Raw genomic sequence first — 16385 nt, 5'->3', positions numbered from 1 at the left:
GTTCTAACATAAAATAATATTGATTATCATATTATAATGCTTGACTGACTGATGTTAAGAGTGTACTTTCAGATATTAAAAAAAAAAATTTATTTATCAGTCTGGCGAGTAAACTAAAAAAATTACTAGCCAATGGCGATTCAATTGCCAAGGTGTCTGTAGAGGGTTGCGTGAAGATATCTTCAAAAAAAAAAAAACTATCGGTGATATCACAAGGATTTGGCATTTCCAATTAATGTAGCCTATTAAATTATTATTATTCTTATTATTATGGTACTTTTATTATTACATTTATAGGTCTACTATAATTCATTTGCCCCGCAATAATTTCATAGCGCATTACCACACAACTGACGCGCGGATAATAAAAGATTAAATTAGATTACTCCTCACTGAAAATTATTTAAAACATTTAGATATATTACACAATGATAGGCCTATAATTAAAATTCTCAACCGTCTAAAGTAGGCCTAGCCTATGTCCGAACACTGTAATAATCAGTAATCAATTAAAATAAGACCTTTATTTCAGACAAGGAAATTCCAAAAACAACTCGTTTAATACGAAATACTTAAATACTGTTGTTGTTGTTTTTTCACTATGGGCTATATCAGCCATAAGATATATTTTTTAGAAAATAAAGTCAATACCCAATACCCAATCTCTCGTCTCCTCTGAGTGAATATGACAACGTTAATGCAGCGACAGCAGAAATTCGGCCCGACTCAAAAAAAAAAAGTCGCACGAGTCAGAATTCGGCTCAAAATCGGGTCGAAAATGACAGTGTATGCCTGGCCTTATGTAATAAAAGATAGACTATGCCCTTGCAATTTATGCTATTGTCTGAAGATATGAGGAAGATACATAGAAGGCCCATCTTCATATTTTACGTTTGTTTTATGACCAACAACCAATAGCATTATCATTTTAAATACAAATGTATTGTTTTTATTTGTAAAATAGTTTGTAATAAAGAAATAAAAATAAGCCCATATACTGTAATATCAGCTTCCAAAATCAGCTTAATGAGATGCAGACAGTGGCCAATACACAGTGATCAGACCGAAAGTGGGTGGGCTTAAACCAGAAAGTCGTTCATTTACACGAGAAGCTCATTTTTTTTAAGATTTATTTTTGGTGTTTTATGCCTTTATTTTGATAGGACAGTAGCTAGACAGGAAGCGAAGTGGGACAGAGAGAGGGGGACGCAATCGGGAAAGTTCTGCAAGCCAGAACTCGAACTTGGGATGCCCAAAGCCGCAATGGCGCTATATGTCGGTGCGCTGCCCACGAGGCTATTGGCACCGACCATGAGAACTTAAATGTAATTCTGTTCCTTTCATAGTTTTAATTTAATATGCATTGTATAACTCCTAAAATTATGCTTTTATATTTAAATACCTTCTAATTGAAACAAACTAATTGTCAAATAAAAGGGAGAAAATATATATATTTTTCAGAGGAACTTTGTTTACAGAGTTACAATCACCCACAACCTCAAATAAAAGGACTCGATATAAAATAGCTGATTAGAGAACATGGAAGTTTAAAAAAAAAACATTCAGTGGTTGAAAATTGCTAAAACAACTTTTACTATAAATATTAAAATGGCAAATCTAAGTTATCTAAGAATATATAAATTACGGTCATACACATACGTATTACATGTTCAGTCTATAGGTGCGCAGGCATGTAGTGTTTCTTTACGAAGTGACATCACCAACTACTGGCCTGGCATGCATAATACAGTGATTTTAGTCATTTTCATGGATCTGTGTAAATGGGGATAGGGAAAACTTTTCAAAAACACAAAGTAAAAACTTTTGTTTTTAGTACATCATTGTTGTGTACCATCAGTATCTTAGTTGAGAGACTCACAGAGAAGACAACATGGCTCATTTCATTCATATAGTTTAAACCAGGGGTGCCCAAACTCGGTCCTGGAGGGCCAATGTCCAGCAGAGTTTAGCTCCAACTTGCCTCAACACACCTGCCAGGAAGTTTCTAGTATGCCTAGAAAGAGCTTGATTAGCTGGTTCAGGTGTGTCTAATTGGGGTTGGAACTAAACTCTGCAGGACACCGGCCCTCCAGGACCGAGTTTGGGCACCCCTGGTTTAAACGCATTCACTTAGCACACTCATTATTGCATAGTAGCCTAATTTTAGAAGTTAATGTATAATATTGTTCTATTCCCTTGCTCACCTGTTATCTAGAAAACATGAGGAGTGACTGTGTCTGCAAATACGTTATTCAGAAAGGCACAGACAGTAAAATGTAGGTCGGTGCCCGTGTGTGGTTGGCACACACAATCTGTGTTACAATGTTTTCTATTCACTTGTCAACTTTTTTTCCTGTATGACCAAGCCTTATTTGTACATAGTAGCCATGGAGGACATTCTTTGTTTGCGGTCTATACAGGGAGGACACGATTGTTGTTAATAGAAGATAAACAGGTTTCTGTGAGCGCATTTGTTCAACCGAGGGTTATGGCAGGATTTCTTGTTTGTTTGTTTTCGATTTGTACTCTTTGTCTTTGGAAGCACTGGATTGTGTTTGCCTTTGTATTAGAGTTTGTGTGTGTGTGTGTGTGTATGTGTGTTACTTGCCCATAAATAGATTAGTCTGTGTGTGTGTGTGTGTGTGTGTGTGTGTGTGTGTCACTGTGACAAGGTTCCAACAGCTGCAGCCATCTTTTCCTTGTAGCCTCCCCTCTCCTCCGATCAATGCAGCTCCTGTCTTAGCCTTCACCTCCAAGAACACACATTAATTTCACACACACATATACACCCTGGAACAAACTGCTGACTTTTCTGCAGAGCCACAGCACACACACATTATTTATGGCCTGATGTGACAGATGGATCAATAGTTTAATACCAGTGTTTGTGGAGTGCAGTGCCTCTGTCTATCAGATATCCAGACAGGCTACTAAACGCACACACACGCAGAAGTAGCACTTAAACACGCACATTTGAGTGCCATCTGTTTGGTGGACAGACCGTTGCAAAAAAATCATTGACACTCACTGACCCTCGAACATGACAACCACATAAGCAGCCCATCAGTTGGCTTTAGCAGCAACCGCCCAAGAGCTGTGCTAGATGCCTGACCCAAAAAAAAAAAAAAGAAAAAAATCTGTCTAGAGACAGAGCTCTTTGAAGAACTCTAACCAAACAGAATGTGATCTCAGACATGGTTACTGGTCATTCATTATAACAGAGACAGATGCTCCAGACTTTCATCATTGATGACTTCTGATTATGTAAAATAACCAGATGACACAATTAGTTAAGTGGGACATCACATTTGAAAGATAAATTCAGTTCATGATTCACAACAGATTTTTTTGCTTGTGGGGTGGACGAGTTACATGTGAACTCCAAAAAAAGCTTATTTTTTTCCTCTAGTAAAAATGGATCAATGTCCAAGAAGATAAATGTATTTAAGAAAAGTAAAATGTCAAAAAATATATCCAAGAATCACTTACTCATGCCATGCTCATGATGATCCAAACCCATATGAATTTCTTTCTTCCATGGAGCACAAATGCAAAAACAAAAACAAAAAAATGCATTGGTCGCTCTTTTCCATAAAGTAACAATAATGGAAACTGGAACTTGGAAAAACACAATGAAAGTATTGCAAAAGCAGTCCATAAGATCCATGTGCTATATTGCAAGACAGAAATGAAATTTTTGGCTGACCTGTAAAGTGATATGCAGTTTGATTTACCACGGAAGTCTGAGCTGAAAATGACATCACACCCAAGTGGATGTAATAGAGTTCATTCATGTTAACATTAGCAGTGTTAGCAAAAACGGAGCATTACACCACATTTTGTAACTGCAGAAACTCACATACACTATAGCATCATGTTCACAGATAGAGGTTGGGCAGTAATGAGTGTATGACTCAATAATGACATGGGAATATAACATACTGTAAGTTTTATAAATATTCTAGTATTTATAGCTTTCACTTACTTTTCACGTAGGGAGCAGCCATCTTGAATTCTCAACTTGGGTTTGAACGAGGCAAACCGAGATCCCAAGGAGGAACTCCGACTTGTGTGAGTGTTCCATTTGAAAAACCCGACATGGAGCTCTGAATTTCCTACTTCTGGTGACAAATCAAACGCGGCAATAGTTCACCTAAAAATAAAATAAAAATTCTGTCATAATTTACTGCATTTCATGCTGTTCCAAACCTGTATGACTCTCTGTGAAACACAAAAGACAATATTGTGAACTTTTATTTAATGGACAAACACACACATACACACACACACACACACAGAGAGAAATTATCCATAATAGAACAAAAAATATAAAAGAGAATTTAATTATTTTATTTTTTGTTTTGTTTACCTACTTTTTTTTTTTTTTTTTCTTACCCACTGGCAAATGTTTTCTTGTTTTCATAATAAACTGCACTAATTATTGGTACATATATGCTTAAAACAAGATTATAAAGCAACATTTGCCATTGGGCTATATAAACTCCAGATTTGACTTAAATTGTTGTATTCTCAAAAAAGAAGTCGGTTACACTTTATTTCGATAGTCCACTTTAGACATTCTATTAACTATAAGTAACTTTGTAACTACATGTCAACTAATTCTCATTAATTTGCAACTACATGTCTACTAACTCTCAGAGTAGACTGTTAGGGTAGGTTTAGGGTTAGTAGAATAATTTGACAAAGAAAGTGTTAGAATATATTAAGCAGACAGTCTACTAATACTCTACTAACTGCTAGTTGACATGTAATTGCAAAGTTACTTACTGTTAATAGAATGTCTAAAGTGGACTATCGAAATAAAGTGTTACCAAAAAGTCTTAATTTGTAATTTTGCTTGCTAAAGTATTTACTCTTTTTTTCTCATTTGAAGCTGATTAGATATGTTTACTGCCAAACAAGACTGAAAATACTGATAAATAAAATGACTCTGTGATGTAATACACTGTAGAGCTGTCACAATCTGTGATGGCGAGGAACGATGGAGACGAGGAATAAACGAAACAGTCTTTAATCCTAGAAACACAGGGTACATCCAACACTGGGAATGGCAGGAAACACATGAACATAAGTAGAACCAACAGAGACAGACGGCACAGACTAGGACTTAAATACAGGGGATGATTGGGGAAACACAGGTGTATGGGATGACTAATCAAACTAATTAACAAAACGAGGACAGGAACATGACCAAAGAAGGGAACAGAAACAGGGGCAAAACATGACACAGACAGTCCATGATCCTGACAAGAGCACATTGTTAGGTTTTTACAGCATTGCCTTAAAACCAGGCGAGAACTTTATATATCTCATATGCGGATTATTTGTCTTTTTGTTTAATGTTTTGTTTAGTCTGTTTTACAGCCAATCGGATACCAGCCTCATCCGGGTTATTGATTGCTTGCGTGCCCTTATCCTCCAAGGCTGTTCCTTTAATAGACTACAGAGGGCTGTAAATATTATTGCTTACTGTGTGCCCGGCGCACAACAAATGCAATCACGGTTTTATTACAAATATAAACACCAGTGAGCCAGTAGATCAAGAGTTATCTGAGGTAATCTTAAAAGAGAGATTTTATTCTTTTAATGTGTCACCCGATTTCCTTTTTCCTTTCTTGTTTCTTTTCTTAGTTTTCATCTAAGCAGGTTCATTTGAACCTGAGAGCTTCTTTGCTGAGAGACCTTTTCTTAGAGCACCTCAATTTCAATTGAATGAAAATAATAGGGATAGTTTTCTCACATTTTTAATATAATACCGTTTCAGGGAATGCCAGGTGAACTGCATTTATAACTGGTGTTGTTGATTTAATAATAAATTATTTGTTTTTAATATTTCAGTAATCAGCTGTAATGTCAGACATTGCATCTATATCAAACATTAATAGATAATGTACTACCTCTACAGACATACTTGCACTGCTCTTTATGAATATGATTGACATAGCATCCTCAGCTGGGGGATGTCAAAGGCTAAGCACTTGAAAGCATGTTGGGCCTCTCCTATGGTTCCCTTGCTACATTTTTTTCCACATTGCACATTTTCTATCTGTCTCATTCTTTCTGTTCCTTCTGCTTGCTCTCACTCTGTGGGAATGGCTGTCAGCGAAGAGCGCCGACAAGTTTGGGAAGTGTGTGTTCAGAGTTAAAGTGGGTTAAATTACTGCAGGTGTCAGTGCAAACTGTACGTTCTCACAGTAATAGCTCAGATTATATAGGGCCCATCTAGGTAAAATGGCACTGTTTAACTTCACTTTTTACAATTTAGATGCAGAAGTAAAAACTATGTATTTAGACTACTTGGACTATGTGGTCTACTAAAAAGAGGCCCCGTCAGATTTTTGAGGCAAGTGAAATTTGAATGCAAAAGAATATTTGCATCTTTGATGAAAAAGTTTAAAATCATCCCTCAAGTCGGTCCCACTTAATATTAAGTGGCCTTAACTACTATGCACTAACATTTAAATGAATCATTTGGTACAATGCACTTATTTTGTACATACATGTTTTTACATTGCACTTATATTTTTTAAATATCTGCATGTAATTACATCTGTAATTATATTTATAATTACACTGTTGACCCAATCCTTTACACTGTAACTCACCATTTAACCCACCCTTAAACCTACCCATACCACCAAACCTGTCCTTAACCTTACCCGTATCCCACCTCACTAGCAGCAAAAGTGTTTTGCAATACAATATGAACACAATAAGTGCGCTGTACTTATTTTATGTACCGTAAGTACATAGTAGTTAATACCACTTAATATAAAGTGGGACCTTTTTTTAAATGTTAGATTTGTTCTTTTCCATAGTACGAATATGTATGATGACTACTGTCTGTCATGTTCATTTTGGTGACACTTTTGCTTGGTTTATTAAAAATATATTATATATTAAGTCAGAATTTGAACTCATATGTCCCCATGTGTGTTAAACAAGCACTGTTCCACTAGACATCTTCATCTTGTGCTTACATATAGAACAACTTGTAAGTAGTTGTTTTTTGTTTTTTTTAAAAAGGTGTTATTTTTTTCTTTGTTCATGCCTTTTCAACTAGGATTCCAAGTGATCCAGGACTGGAACTGCCACTTCCTTTCAAAAATAAATAAATAAAAATAGCTGCATGATGCCCCTAAATAGAGATAATGTTGTGTAATATACACTTTTATTAAAATATTTAGACCCCACCCACAGCAAATGTTTTCCATTTCGTAATTTCACCATGTAATCACATGGGAATCATTAGGGCCAAAGGTCAAAGCCACCGAAAACATGAAACTAACATTCTCTAATATCAATGTGGGGGGAGTAGCATCAATACTATATTTCTGCCATGCTACAATTTCATTTATATTCATCGGCATGAAGTGAGGCAGTAATTGTTGCCAGAATACCTCATGCCCATTCTGGCAAAATTGTCCCCTATTAGAGTAAGGAACCATGCATGACCAGTGGCTCTGCCATTATGATGCAAATGACAGAATGAAAGAATCATTCAAACACATTCTAAAGTGAATTTGTAATATTCTATAATATTGCTTTCCAGTTCTGGAATCATTACCCATGGTTCCATTGTCTCTTCACTCAAGGTGAACTGATAGGGGACGAAATTAACTGTGACACTTCTGATGATGCAGCTGGTTTGGAAACACAACTGTCAATCAATCAGAGAGAAACAGTTAGGCAAATGAGGTGCTCAAAAACAAACATACATATTTAAATAAATAACAATGCATCATTTTCAACCAAGAGCTGTATTTAGAGTCTGCACAAGTTTGAAACTGTAATTGACAGCAACTGCAAACTGCCTTTTGGATATTTTGACACCAAAACCAGCTTTTAAGTTTGCAACCACTTATGATTATACAAACACAGCAATTCAAATCGCAGTGAACAATATCATCCAGATTGTCCTATTGCCAGTCCTTGAAAAGTCAGTTGAAAGGTGCTGTTCGAAAGCCCATTGAAAGGTGCTGCTTTGTTGTAGGATGTCTCAGACATATTGTATACTGAAAATACGACAATCAAATGAGGGGTTTACATTGTTTAAAGCATATGTAACATGTTACCTTGCACTATCATCAAAAAATGAAGACCACAATGTAGTGTGTCTTTATTACAGTAACAAGCTATTATTATTAAAAGTCCTCTTTTCTGATCGTCAGTTAACAATTACTTTGTAAACAGCAAGAAACAGTCTCTTTTGCAAAACACTATCTGTAACAAAAGCAATTATTTTAATAACACACACACCCTCTCTTTTTCTTTTCTGCATCTGCTCTAGCTTGTATACTAATCTAGCTAATACTGGAAACTTGGCATTGTGTACAGCAAATATTCTTGGCTGTAATGATAAATTGCTTGCAGTGTTCCTCATTTGTAATTCGCTTTGGATAAAAGCAACTACTAAATTAATAAATGTGAAATGTAATGTAAATGATGGCGGCAGTCACAAGATACACCTTTAATTTAAAAGAGCTTAGTGCTTGCTAGAAAAACTTGGTCATAGATCTTCATTTCAAGTAATTTCCATTCAGATGACACCAAAAGTGATAGTCTAAGTGGGTGAGCTTACTTTTAGTTAGTCTGCCCATTTCCATCAGTTTGACTTATTCAGGCAAAACAGCTGTGAACATGATAGTCTGGCGTTGTCGCATTGACTAATTAGCCAATCACAGCAACGTGGAGGCACTGCCTCCTCTCAATTGATGTTATTTAAGAAAAATGAGTGCTTCTCTCTTTGGTGAAAAAGCCTATGCTGTGTTAAATGTTGAGGCATGCTTCAAAATAGTACTACCATCCCTTTAAAAGCACTTCAGAAGTTATAAGTTTGAATTTTCAAAAGAGCAACCTTAGAAGGTTAAACATATGAACCTTACAAAGTCAGATTCAGGACACATAGGCCCACAGACTTTTGTTAAATTAGCATACTGAAACTAAAGCCTGAGGGATATACTCACAACCCACTTAGAGTGCTCTCAAGTTAAAGACACAATTTAGTCAAACTGAATAAGAGTATGATAAGGTTATTCAGGGTTAATTTGAAGCCATTTCCTCTTATCTTTTGTTCTGATCTTAGCACTAAAGTTATGGAAAGTGTTACTTTTCACTTACGGACATGTTGTGTTCCCAAAATGACTGCCTGGTATCATCTCAGAAATGAGGTTTGTCTTTGGGTGGGGGACCAGGATTATGACAGTGTGAATCTGTCCTCAGTCCAATATACTTTAAAAGGACATCTCACACTCGGTGACAAATGAGGGTAGGCTCTCAAAGCAGGGATTAAACAGCGTCACAGAAAAGGTTGGAGGAGAAACATCTATCAAATCCTGGCTCAACGTTGGAACTCATCGACAGTGACGGAGAAGACGAGTTAGACTATCATCAAGGGTGAGAAAATTCCTCGTCTTTTTCAGAGCAACAAAAATGCTGATTAGAAGAGATCAGACTATATAAGATGAGAGAAGACTGAATTACTGATATTGAAAAAATAGACAGATTAAAGGAGCATGTCAGGCACAAATCAGAGAGCTGCGTCACAATGTCTTACAAGACAAAAGACAAATAGGCAAAGACGGCAACAAGGAGGGAAAAGGAACAAGTAGGGGTAAAAAGAAAGATGATTCATGTTGAGTATGCTGACATTTGAGAAAGCTGGAGATGAAGACACATCAGAGGGAGTAAAATACAGCTTGACGTTTAAACTGATCTCTTTTCATATGTTCATCCATCCACCACCATGATTTTCAAATCTGTTTGGCAGGTCTGTCACATTAAAGATCTGAATGTCGAATAATCAGTAACGTAATAAAAGGGAACATGACCATTTTGAAGAAAACCAGCATATTTTCCTAGTTTTCCTAAATTAAGTAAAACATGTAAACAATTCCAATGCCTCTATATTATTAGGATACAATATATTTCAGAAAAAACATAGCCTTAAATGGCAAGTAAAAAAAAAAAAGTGATACATTTACATTTCATTAAGGACACGCTGTTATCCAAAGTAATTTACAAATGAGAAACATAACAAGAAAACCAACATATTTTCCACCCTTTTTCTGAAATTAAATGAAATGTTAAAAGATTCCATGATGATCTATAATTAGAAAAAACTCTGTTTCAGATAAATAATGATGCCTTAAATTCCATGGCCTTCATTTATCAACAGTGCGTACACACAGATGTGTGTGTAATGAGTGCGTAAGAACAGTTTCACGCAAAGTGTGGGATCTACCAACTTGTACTTAAACGTAGGAATGTGTGTAAATAAAAGCACAACTCTTGAGCATGCTTACGCAGAGAATCTAGTGGTAGAATGGCGATACTACAAAAACAAAGTGCCGCTGCATGTTTCCTGTGTCCTTTAATTGCAAATACTCAATTTATAAATTCATAGTTCAAGCTAGACATTTGCATAATTGGTGTAAAAAGCAATAAAAGACACACTGCAAAAAAGGCTTATCTTACTTAGTTTTTTGTCTTGTTTCTAGTCAAAATATCTAAAAATTCTAAAATCAAGATGCATTTACTAGATAAGCAAAAAGACATAAGATATTTAGTCTTGTTTCCTGGGTGGGGGGGGAATCTGAAAATGAAGTGAATTTTGCTTAAAACAAGTAAAATCCTCTTAAAACAATATTATTTTTCTTACCCCACTGGCAGATGATTTTACTTATTTTAAGCAAAATGCACTTAATTTAGATCCCCCCCCAAATATATTTTTGCTTATATAGTAAATGCATCTTGATTTAAGAATTTTTTTATATTTGAACTAGAAACAAGACAAAAATATTAAGTAATAGTAAGATAAGACTTTTTTTTTTTTTTGCCATGCAGCTGGGAAGTCATTTGAAATGTAGCTATAGTGTCATGGCTGGTCCTGCTTTGCTGGAAGATTAGGCAAACTATGCGCTGTGCAGAGAACGTGTTTTCAAAGAGCGTGCTGATCTGTTTAGTGAGAGCACAGAATGGCTTCTCAGTCGGTACCACTTTCTTTGCCATGATTTCGGTGAGGACATTATACATTCACGTGATTTATAAAGGGAGGTGTTGTCACTATATATGGTTTATTGGAGGCGTTTCTGAATGCAAATGACCATGAACGTGAACGAGCATGGTGCTTAAGAACATGTGGGATTTATCAACAATGATTACTTACTGGTGTGCGTAAGAACCGCGTGCGCATGTTTGATAAATATGGATTTTTTTGTACTTACATTCTACATTTCGTAGGACAAAATATAGAACCTTTTCTACGCATTGTTGATAAATGAGGGCCCATGCCTGTCTGTTATTATTAGGATACAATCTATTTCAGAAAAAAATTGCTTTAAATGGGAAGAAATAAATTGTTGCATACCAATGAGGAATACAACAAAAAAGCAACATATTGTCAACCATTTTTCTGAAATTAAAAAAAAATTACATGCCGATCTATAATTATGACACAATCTATTTCAGAGAAATGATGAAGCCTTAAATTCCATGTTTGTCTTAGGATACAATCTATTTCAGGAAAATTGGCCTTAAATGGCAAGTAAAAAAATTATAAGGGAGGTGTTGTCACTATATATGGTTTATTGGAGGCGTTTCTGAATGCAAATGACCATGAACGTGAACGAGCATGGTGCTTAAGAACATGTGGGATTTATCAACAATGATTACTTACTGGTGTGCGTAAGAACCGCGTGCGCATGTTTGATAAATATGGATTTTTTTGTACTTACATTCTACATTTCGTAGGACAAAATATAGAACCTTTTCTACGCATTGTTGATAAATGAGGGCCCATGCCTGTCTGTTATTATTAGGATACAATCTATTTCAGAAAAAAATTGCTTTAAATGGGAAGAAATAAATTGTTGCATACCAATGAGGAATACAACAAAAAAGCAACATATTGTCAACCATTTTTCTGAAATTAAAAAAAAATTACATGCCGATCTATAATTATGACACAATCTATTTCAGAGAAATGATGAAGCCTTAAATTCCATGCTTGTCTTAGGATACAATCTATTTCAGGAAAATTGGCCTTAAATGGCAAGTAAAAAAATGATAATAATAAAAATAAGTGATTACATTTACATTTCACTAAGGACGTTCTGTTGTCCTAAGTAACTTACAAATTAGGAATACAACAAAAAGCAACATATTTTCAACCATTTTTCTGAAATTAAATTAAATGTAAAAATAAAAATAAAAATCCACGCCAATCTATAACTGACACAATCTATTTCAAAGAAATGATGATGCCTTAAATGGCAAGTAAAATGTGGTACACATGCATTTATTTGTTTAGTAGATCATTTTGTAAATTTTGTAAGTGACTTACAAAAGAGGAACACAGCAAGCAATTCATCTTAAGGAGGCAATAACACAAGTTTCAAACACAGAGCAAAGCTCGAATGGGGAGGGATATAAAAAATAGTGAAAGCACAGAAGAAAAAATTCGTTCTATTTCTTTTCATGTCAGCAGGACGCAGATAAGATTGGTTGGTTTACATGCCAGTCACGTGGTCTCTTCCTGTCTAAATGGGCATTCTTTGGCCTGTATAAGGTGCAGTGGGGACCAGAACTTATGCCGTTAAGTCAAAGAATCACCAGATGATATCAGCATCAACAATCCATGTAAATAAGGAGTCAGTTAAGATCAGTCGTAAGCCAATTTAAAAACTTCATTTCTTTTAGAGATAAAAGAGACAGAAAGGAGACAAGGGATGCTGTTAGGCTGATGGAGGTCAAGAGATGGGGGAGGAGAGATAGAGATGGCAGAGATAACATCTGAACCTTTCAGCTGAGAGAGCCCAAAGCAAGTGTTGATAGAGGTGGTGAGATAAAATCAAACCTCCCTCGTGCCAACTACTAAAGGAGAGCAACACAGAGTGTGTGTGAGAGAGACGGAAAGAGAGAGAAGGTGTACGAGAGAGGGGTCATATTCAGCAGTCACCTCTCCTCTCCAGACACCTCCAGACTTTATCATCAGCCCATCTGAATGGCCTGTGGTCAGCACAGAAAGAATGACTCACGACTCTAGTCTTATGAGACCACCTGAAAGTAAAACAGACATTTCATTTACACACTTCAGCATACATTTATCCTTCTCTTTACCTGCACCTGATTTGCTGTATGCTGTTCTTTTTTGTACATTTAAATACTAATGAAAAATGTATTACATAAAACATTAGGCAGCACAACTGTTTTTTAACATCGATACTTATAATGACTTGAGCACCAAATCAAAATATTACAATGATTTCTGAAAGATCATGTGACACTGAAGACTTGTAATGGCTGCTGAAATTCGGCTTTGCCATCATTGGAATAAATACAATTTTTAAAACATATTAAAATGAAAACCCGCCATTTTAAATTGTAATAATATAAAAAATTAAACAAATAAATACGTGTATTTTTATGAAAATCAAATGCAGCAATAAAGGAGAGCATAAAATACTATTTTAAACAATTTTTTTTTACATTTTTGTTTTAATAAAACATTAAAATATCTCAAACTGACCTCAAACTGTTGAACGGTAGTATATATTTTGCAATTATACATTTAAAATGGATGTCTATAAAGAGGTCTGTTTGTACCAGGGTAAACATTAAAATACTGTAACTGCATCCCAAATGACGCACTACACACTGATACACTATGTACTTAAGCACTGTATACTCAACCATGTAGTGTATGAATTTTATAAGGTTATTTTGTCAATAATAATCAGAGTCTAATAGCCCTTCCCCCTTCACAACGTAATTAAAGCTGCAACAGTTGAGTGCATGAAGGCTGCGTCCGAAAGCCTGTGGCAATGACTTTGCAGGCAGTGTTTTTGTTCGAAGGCAGCTTACGAAACTGATTTCGGACAGGCTTCTGAGGCAGCGTAACGGTTTAATGATCTACAACAAAATAGAACGAGTTTTGCTAATAACTAAATTAATATTTAATTACTATAATACTGATTTCTCGCTAGAAATAACATCAAAAGTGCAAAACGCTAGTCAGAAATATACATTTACACACAAACTGACCAGTGAAGGATACATCTATGCTGCCTTCAAAATTCGATCAGAAGAAGGTACCTCCGGAGACAGGAAGTAAAGCAGAATTTGGATTCGGACGTACCTTGATGCCTTCCTGCCTTGGAATGCTGCCTCCGAAGGCAGCATTTTAGAGCTTTCGGACGCAGCCGAAGTGTCCAACATTCCACACTTCATTTTTTCGGTTATTTACGTGCATCATCCAGGTATTTAAAGTGCACTTTTTCTTTTTGGAATTTTCAGTGTGAACGAACACAAAATGTCATAGAATATTGCATAAGTACTCGATTTGGGATGCGCCTTGTGTTTTTTAATCCACAAGACCTAAAAATTATACGTTAATTTGAGACTAGTGTGAGAAAATCGTTTATTAACCAAAGTTGTACACTATTGTCATAACTAGAGCCATGTAAGCCCTGTAACTTACACATAATACATGGAAGGATACCATAAAGGGAAAATTTCTGGTTTTGTTTATTTCTTTCGTAACGCCAATCCAGCATCTATGGCTATATTCATGGCGAGAAACAGCTAATCCATACACAAGTCTCGTCTTTACACACACGTCTGGGGACTATTTAGAATGTTCAATTAACCTAACCTGCATGTCTTTGGGCTGTGGGAGGAAACCAGAGCACCCGGCGTAAACCCACGCAGACACGGAGAACATGCGAACATTTCTGGTAAAATTACATTGGTATCTACTTAGAAAAGTAGTTCTAAAATGTCGATGTAAATAACTGTACTGCTCAATAACGCAGTATTATGTAGAGAGGAATTAAGTTACATGCTTTAACAAAACTATCATAACATTTCTCGTTTTAAACCCTTTATGTTTTGCCTCACAAAACACAATTGCAAGTGAATCACACTCTAAAACACATTTTTGTTTTTACAGTCTGTGAAATGAATGAAAATTACTTTCTGTATCAACCCACAACATATCACAGATGCTGTCAATTGAGCTTAATTTGTATTGCAACCAGAACATTCCTATGAATTTTAACACAACAGTTGTAAGCTACCACTGTTCACCAAATGTGCTATACTAACAATAGCGCACAAGAGGGTTTAGGGGTAAATCCTTTTGCTGTTGCATTGTTTGTATGTTTTTTTGTGTTTGTGTGTATGTGTTCGCACCAATGTTTTGCCCCTGACTCCAATTTTACTGAACAGTATCCTGTCCTTTCTTTCTCTCTCCATCTTTGCCATTGTGCTGAAATATCCACACCCCAAATAAATGATTTGTCTTGATGAGGTCACCATACCCTGCATGAGATGACAGGGAAGGGACAAAAAAGCCTGCAGAATTGAGGCTGGTATAATCAGAGCCAGGACAACAGTTGGCTGACCATGTCCACTGGTTCTCCTCCAGCTTTCTTTTGTGTGTGTAAGTGTGTGTGTCGCCTGGTGTAGTTCCAGCTCATTTCAGCGTTAAACCTCCCAGAGATGATTCCTGAGTGTGTGTGTGTGTGTGTGTACGTGCATGTCATGTCTAAGCTGTTTTCGGTGCTAAATCTCACTAAGACGACTACTGCTGGAAATGAAGAATTTAATCTTCAATCTACACACAACCTGTAAATATAAATCACAAACACTCTCACACACACACCTGACTTTGACTTGAGTGTGACTCAGTTCTACGATCTACGTGGGTTTGTTTAGGTAAATTCAATATAATTGTATATAGTAATTGTAATTTCCACATTTTTTTATCGTCCACACAAGGACGATAAAACTGAAAACTTAATAAACATACTAAATAATTCAAATGCAGATCAGTTTGTGTGAGTGTTATTTGCCCTTCAAGTGGATTTGTAATTTTGAGTTCTGAGCACATGAATGACTGAGCGAAGTCATATTTATGAGTGGGAAAATATAAATTCTAGATGATGCATAAGTTGCTGATGTTGTGTCAAATTGTAACATTGTGGAAACATTAGCCTAATCTAGAATATTGATGGTATCATCTAATTTACACTAAAAAAAGTTTGTAAAAAAAAAAGTTGTAAAAGATTATTGGAGTATGCTTTACAATAGGTCTGTCCACTTAAAAATGTCATGTTTAATTCAGTGTTATATTCTGATTCTTTGTAATTATTTTTAGAAATTTACTACACATTTCTGTGAGAACAGTTTCAAAGTAAATCATACACCAATTATTGTCCAGTGTATGTATAGAGATCACTCAGTGAACGAAAAGTGAGTCGGTGGAGACAGGAGAGACAGGAAGTAAAGCAGAATTTGGATTCGGACGTACCTTGATGCCTTCCTGCCTTGGACCGAAGGCAGCGAAGGCAGCATTTTAGAGC

General features: G+C 35.8%; 1 long non-coding RNA gene across 1 annotated transcript in view; it reads right to left on the bottom strand.

The window, feature by feature from the left end:
* Positions 1–7973: 7973 nt before the first annotated feature.
* Positions 7974–16385, bottom strand: part of LOC107745072 (uncharacterized) — an 11252-nt gene continuing 2840 nt past the window's right edge. Inside the window, exons 2-3 of the long non-coding RNA XR_001640562.1 lie at positions 12980–13080; positions 7974–8036 (exon numbers count right to left, since the gene is read on the bottom strand). This is a non-coding gene — a long non-coding RNA (uncharacterized LOC107745072). The remainder of the gene's footprint in view (positions 8037–12979; positions 13081–16385) is intronic.

This window comes from Sinocyclocheilus rhinocerous, unplaced genomic scaffold, assembly GCF_001515625.1.
Source record: "Sinocyclocheilus rhinocerous isolate Xijiao unplaced genomic scaffold, SAMN03320098_v1.1 scaffold888, whole genome shotgun sequence".
Taxonomy (NCBI): domain Eukaryota; kingdom Metazoa; phylum Chordata; class Actinopteri; order Cypriniformes; family Cyprinidae; genus Sinocyclocheilus; species Sinocyclocheilus rhinocerous.
Note: the sequence above shows the minus strand (reverse complement) of the source record. Positions and strands in the feature narration are given on the sequence as shown.